Below are 7,640 nucleotides of genomic sequence, written 5' to 3'. Positions count from 1 at the left end.
GATCCACCACATTGCCAACCCAATCAACATCTGTATATTAATGTAGCCTAAAATCCCTAGTGATGTATCTCAGTCCATAGTGGATTGTTCCCTAGAGATATCTCAAAAGTTTCTTGGTAGCAATCCAATGAATGTGATGAAGCTCAGCCATATATTGACTCAACGTGTTCACAACAAAGCATATGTCAGGACAAGAGTTGACCAAGAACATAAGTACCCCCACAAGTTGACGATACTCGATAGGATTCTGCAATCCAGGTCCAACAACACTTCCTCATAGCTTCTTAAAGTTGAGTTCCACCGGAGTAGTCACACACTTGCAGTCCACCATCCCACATCTCTTAATTAACTTCACAATATATTTTCCTTGAGAAAGGAAAATCTCACCTAGATTTTTCCAGACCTCCAACCCTAGGAATTAATGCATCAGTCCTAGGTCCTTCATCTCGAACTCAGAAGCCAACTCCCTCTTGCATTGATGAATGAGAGGGTCATCACCTATCAAAAAGAGATCATCCACATAAAGGACCAGAATGAGAGGTTTGTCCTTTTCAACCTTGAAGTATAGGTTTGAGTCAACATCGCTTCTTGTAAATCCCAACTTCATAAGATAGCTATTGATCCTCTCATAACAAGCCTAGGAGCTTGCTTCAACCCATAGATGGATTTCTTCAACCTACATACATGTGTCTCATGATATTGAACCTTGAACCCCTCAGTTTGTTCCACATATACTTCCTCCTTAAGCGAACCATGCAAGAAGGCAGTTTTGACATCCATCTAATGAAGGTTCCATCCTTGCGAGGAAACAAGGGCTATGATCGAACAAATGATGGTATATCAAGAAACTGGTGAAAATATCTCATCATTGTCTACTCCTTCCTTTTGAGAGAAGCCTCGAGCTACAAATCTAGCCTTGAATTTCTCAGCACTCCCATTAGCTCCATGTTTGATCTTGTAGAGCCATTTTGAAGTTAACACAAACTTATCCTTGGGTCTAGGAACCACATCCCAGATGTCATTCTTCATGATCGATTCATACTCTTCGTTCAGCACATCCTTCCAAACTAGTTGCTTCACGACTTATTAGAATGTACAAGGCTTAGATTGTACATTGGTACCCATGGCATCTAAGTACCCTTGGTACCTATTCGACTTCTTTCTTTCACGAAATGTCCCCCTCGGTGCAATGCATTTCTCGGCATATTAAAGAGTATCTTTCAACCACAAAGGCCTCTTTCTTGTAGTAGAGGGATCACTGGGAGGTGGATTAAGAGGATCCATCGTACCTTCAACATCGGGCATCAGTTGATAGGACAAAGATTCATCCTTCTTTTCTAGATCAACATCATCATTGGCCTTCCTAGGAATAGGAAGATCTCAAATCTTTCCAAGTGTAGAATCTTCATTGAAAGTGACATCATGACTTAATTCCAATTCCCTTTTACCAAGAACATAGATTCTATATGCCTTCGAAGTTTCACTATAGCCCACAAATGTGCCTTTCTTCCCAGATGTATCTAGTTTGTTTCTTTTCTCTTTTGGCACATGAAAGTATACATGACAACCAAAAATTCGAAAATGAGAAACATCATGTTTCTTACTAGTGAATACTTCTTTGGGTGTCTTGAAGTCCAAATCTTGATGTGGGCATCGATTTTGGGCATACACAATGGTTTTGGTAGCTTATCTATATATTAACTTTGGAAGACCTTGATCATGAAGCATAGCCCTGGAGGCTTCAATGATTGTACGATTCTTTCTTTTGGAAACACCATTTTGTTCAGGAGTATATGTGGTGGTAGTCTCCCACTTAATGCCAGCTTCTCTACAATAGTCTTTGCATTCATTTGATTCATATTTGGTCCATTACCGGTCCTCAGAATTTTGATCTTCTTCCCTATTTGATTCTCAACCAAGGCTTTGAAGGAGAGGAATTATTTGAATACTTCGTTCTTCTTCTTTAAGAAATAGATCCATGTCTTGCGATATAAATCATCCACAAAAATAACATAATATAAATATCTTCCCAAAGATGTCACAGGCAACATACCTGATAGATGAGAATGGACCAATTGAAGAATATCAGTGGTTTAGATTTCACTTGAGGGGAATGGTGCCCTTGTATGTTTTCCAACTTCACATCCCTGACAAACACCTTCATGATTTAAGTTGAATTTAGGCATCCCTATGACCATCTTCCTTACATCGGGTAAGAATTTGAAATGAAGGTGAGCAAATCTTCAGTGCCATAATTCAAATTAAAGAGAGGTGTTACAAATCATTGCTCCCAACGGATTTCCTCCAACCTAATAGAGACCTTCAACCCTGAATCCTAGAGTGAATGCATCTCTTGGATTCCTTTGCTAAAGATGAACCTTCCCATCAATGAATGAAACCTTAAGACCTTTTTATTCCATTTCAGAGATAGAAACCAACTTGTTTTTCAAGTCAGGTACATATGGCACTTCTTGTAGGTGAAGGGTTTGACCTTGATTTAAGTGAAGAGTAACGGTCCCAATTCCTTTCACAGGATAAGTGGGATTATCCCCAAATATAATCTCCATATTTGTCTTATTTTCAGCCAAGTTTGAGAGAGCTTCTTTGTACCCAATGAAGTGCCTTAAGGAACCACTATTAATCAACCAATGGTCCAATGTATCTAGAGGAGACGCGGTGGAAAGGGTACAAATAAGATAAAGTTATTTTTTCTTTACAACATTAGCTTCATCATACTTGGAGCTTCTCAACTTCTTGGGAGGATGACCACCTCCATTTCGAGCAATAAGAGCATTCCTATTTCCTTTTTTATTGAACTTGTTGTTCCTTCATTTCCATTTCTGTTAAAGTTGTTGTTGTTATTATTGTCATCATCTCTTGGAGTATCCTTCTTGTGAGGAAACTCTCTAGAGAAGTGGTAAAAATTGTTACAATTGAAGCACCTTCCTTTTCTTCCTTCTTTGAATCCTGACTTGAACCCTTGTCCTTGATTCCTTAGACCAACATTGTTCCTTCTTTTAGAATGAGAAGAGAAGGCAGTAGGATTTTTTCCATTTGAGGGCATGTCTCTTTCCATCATCCTTATTTCTTCTTGAGTGCATCTAGCCAATAGTTCCTCAAATCGTGAAATCTTGTCATTGTTGAGGATGGTAGTGTTGAACATATCCCATTCTCTTGTAAGGCTTCTAAGTGAAATAAGAGCGAGCTCCCTCTCACCCTCGACTTCTCCAATATATAGGAGATCATTCTTGATATCGGTCATCCTCATGAAGTAGGATTGAATCGATTCTCCTCTATCCATCTTGATGTCTTTCAACTTGTTCTTGAGAATGAGAATTTTATTTGCATTGCTCACTTTGAACATCCCAACCAACCTTTCATACATTTCCTTAGATGTTTCCATATCAGAAATAAAGGCTTATGAATGGAATCAATAATAATCTTCTTATCTTTTACCTCACCTTTCTTGTACTAGGTTTGAGCAGTAGCAGATGCATTTGAAGGAGGCTCTGCTATTATTCCTTTGACATAGTCTATGTCATCATTCTCTTCCAAATTCAAATCCAAAGTCATCTTCCATTCATGATAGTCAGACTTGTCCCTAAGCTTACCCTCAAATTTGAAGAAAGATGTAGTCATCACTAGGACTAGTTCTAAGTCTTTGTCCAACAAATTCCTTTAGTGATTTCTTTTCTTCACTCTTACTTGGGATTTTTCTTCATCTCAACTCTAATACAATGTTTTAGATAAAAATTGTATGTTATATGCTTAAGACAATTTACTTCAATGTTCCTTTAACAGCCCAATGACAAATTCCAATTATATCAAGTAGCAATCACATTATATAAACATTAATAGTAAAGGCAGATAGAACATAAAATCTTATGTAGAAGACAAGCCAAGACAAGAGGACACAATATGTGGAAGATGTCAGGGACAAACCCCAATGTGGGGAACCCTTTGATTAAATATTCTTATTATTCTTCAATAGTCCAACAAAGAGAGAGAGTACAAGTATCATAAATGTAAGCCCAAAGCAGATCTGCCAAATCAGTAGACAAACCAACAAGCAATGTAGCCCTAACAAAAAATTCAACGTTGGTCAAAGCTACCCCAAAATTTCCTCAAATCATCTTTGTCAACAACAATCCAATTCGACCTTCTAGGAGAGTCAAAATCAACCCAAAAGAAGTTGGTCAAACCCAATCAAAGGGGAGAGAAACATTACTGTAATTTTCAGCAGTAAAATCTGAAGTCAACATTGGTCAACCTATCCCAAACTTCTCGATTTTTGTGCCAATAAATGTGGCCTAGAGAAATCAAACCGAAAAACCAAGGTCAATGCTAGTCAAATCACCCTAAGTCAACGTTATTCAACGCCGTGAAAACTTTGACCTGTTTTACCCAGAAAAACTTGGCCTTCTAACACATGTGCGAAGAAGAGAGAGAGCTACCTACCACACGTGCAAAGAATAGGGAGAGAGCTACCTACCACATGTGTGAAGAAGAGAGAGAGACCTCCAAGTTGTATGAACCAATCAAGAGAGAGAATATGATGTGATGAGATGATGTCCAAATGAGGAAAAGATCACCTCTATTTATACAATTCATTGAGGGTGAGGAGACCCATCTATTGGGCTTCATGAGCCTACATTTGACTGTGGCCAGCATTGAAAATTTGTCCATAAGAGAAATAAATTCGTAATTCCATTTCTTCTTATCAGAATGAGATGATCATTATATCAAAATTGTGCCTCTCTGAAAGAGGAATCTAATGAAATAATAATCTCCATCATATGAGCTATCCTAAGGTGGAAGTTGGCCCTAGTTGACAGTTTTAACACCAAGGTTGTTACAGAACCCTCCCGCTTGGGGGAACACTGTCCTCAGTGTTCAATGAAACCGATACCCAGTAAAACCGTTGAAAAACAAAACATACTACCCATGGAGCTTTATAACATAGCTCGTTGTAGTATTTACAATGACCATTTGCTAAAACATGAAAAACATATCGTTTATTGGAGCTTTATAGCATAGCTCATTATGGTATTTACAATAATCACATATACACATACAAATTTCCTTCACGCACCAATAACCATATTATCTGAGGAGATTCAAAAACCATATCGATACAATCTTTACAATAATATACACATATACACCTATACACATTTTCTCAACCAGAAAATAAAAGGATATGATGCCTGCATCCGTAAAAACGGAATCCATAGGCTCACACCTCCACCCTCAAAGTAAAACTAGGATTTACCTCCTTCCTAGGAAGTCCAGAATCCACTACAAGGTCAAATCTACATCCAATGTCCAGCGCTACAATCCTGGGCCACTTTTCCTCTCACGGAACAGTTACCGAATCATTATTCTAGGGTGCACTCCCAAAGCACATCTGATTCCATTTGGAAATTCTAATGACCAAAATAAATTCATCCCCAACCTTCCCTTCTCTGCTACATAGTCCCTTAAGAAATCTGATCACCCCCTTCTGTGCAGTCACACACCTTCCAAGTTCCCCTGGCACCCCCATCCCAAGCAGTCCATCCCTTAACAAGGCTTCCTCGCATCAGAAGATACAAAAGCCAAGGCATATATCTACCTTAAAACCATCATACCAGTCATAGAATGCTTATGGAAATCAATGGATACTATTGGGTACCAGTGTCCCACAAGGACCCTGCTCCTGAATACTTACCATCATACTACTACAATTTCCAATTCCTTTTGCTGTTGAAAATTCTTGCAATCAATTTCAACAACCCAACATGGCATGTTCATGCATTCTTGTACCAAGCACACAATTTCCATTAGGTTTAAAATAAATTGAAATAAATTCACATCATACCTCATTGGTATCTCGTCAATAATGTACACTTGCAATTATGTTTACTTACTATCACAACATGTCAAACTAGCATCTTTGACCAAATTGACATGTATAACAATGTCACATCGGGTTAGCTCAAAACACAACCACCATAGATAAAAATCATGCATCACATTTAGTCATCATAAACCAAAATCATAGACCACATGTAGTTAACATAGACCAGAATCATAAATCACATGCATAATAAGACTGAAATAAAATGCTAATACTTATCCTTTAATCAAGTCTTAGCTTCTACCTTCATCTTTATTTCGTACACACTCCAGATTGGTTGCCACACTCGACAAACACTGTTGTTGGGAAAAGTATCCAATTCGGAATGCCCCTATCCCACTCTAAGGTGTGATAGTGCCTTAGCAACAAACAAGGTAAACTAATTGAGTATTCTTCTTTATGAAATGTAAATGAGGAAGAAGGATGTAACTAACCTGTGTCTTCCGCTAGTTTGTCGATCCAAATCACTCCTCTCTTCAGTAGCTCCCAGCTTCTTGCTCCTTCACCGGCCCAGCTTCACCGAATTCCTGCAAGATCACAAGAGAGAGAAACTATACAAAGATACAGATATACATTCATAAAAAGCTCAAGATCAGATTAAGCTAAACATGTAAGCATAGCAAAACATCATTGGTACACAGCATGTAGGAGAAACTCAAATAGTTTATTGACAGAATAAGAAAGTCCAAGAGGAGATACAACCAAGTGAGTTCCGATCCAGCATCTACCTCCCAGCAAAGGAATCCCTTCCTCTCCTCCAACAAAGCATAAATCACCCAATGTACTAATCTCAATCTCAAACCAACAGCAATTCTTTGCAAAGTACAAAATTCTAGCCTCCTGAACCTCTGGGTGAGAGATCCATATATAGATGTAAGCAGAGAGGATGAGTCAGCTTATGTTTTGACTTGTGGCTTCTCTCTGTCATTTCTTGCTTCCACTTGAAGGTTGAGAGCCTCTTACTCATCACTAGTCGAATTCATTGAGGCAAGTGTCATTGGAGAAGATTCTGGAAGCTTCCAGGGTCTTTCCACCTCGTTGAATGAGCTTGCCATTTGTCATTTCCCGCTCAGCGCACCCTGGTAGTGCTTCCACCTGTGTTGCAGTGCACCTAGCTAGTGTAGCCTCTGCATTTCAACGCAGGTAGCTAGTGGAGCCTCTGAATTGATCCTGAATTGACTGTTTCTGAGTGGTTTTTGGTGGAGAACTTCTGGGAGAAGCTGTCATTGGTTGACCTTGTTCCTTTAGGAGTTGTAACAACATCTTTAGGGACTTTGGATCCCTTGAATTATGGACATTTCATGCTTATAGCTGCAAGGCACAAAAATTTCTATAACAGTTGCCCCCTAAAGTATGAGGCTGTTTATCGGGTGAAATGCTTTATTAGGAGGATCCGAAGTTCATTCAATGCTGGGAGGAGACCTGTAATAAGATACAATACAATACATTATTTTTCATACTGTTTTCATGATCTAGCTGAGGCGGGCATTCCCATGCTCAGCTTTATAAATTCATTTTGATGTACATAGGACAGACAATTGTCTGATGGTAGACTGATGATTTTGATGAAATCATCATCCTTTTGGTAGGATGAGTATCTGTTCTACAATGTTGTACATGTCAATGTCTTTATTTTTCCTGAATATATATCGCAGCCCGGATGGATGAAACTAGATCCAGGGTCTTCAATCTCGTCCGATCTTCACTCTAAGTACAAGTCGATCCATGTGAGAAATGTTCT

This window comes from Pinus tabuliformis, chromosome 4_2, assembly GCF_031772625.1.
Source record: "Pinus tabuliformis cultivar Carrire ecotype Pingquan chromosome 4_2, CPIR1, whole genome shotgun sequence".
NCBI classification, from domain to species: Eukaryota; Viridiplantae; Streptophyta; class Pinopsida; order Pinales; family Pinaceae; genus Pinus; species Pinus tabuliformis.
This window is presented reverse-complemented; position numbering follows the sequence as displayed.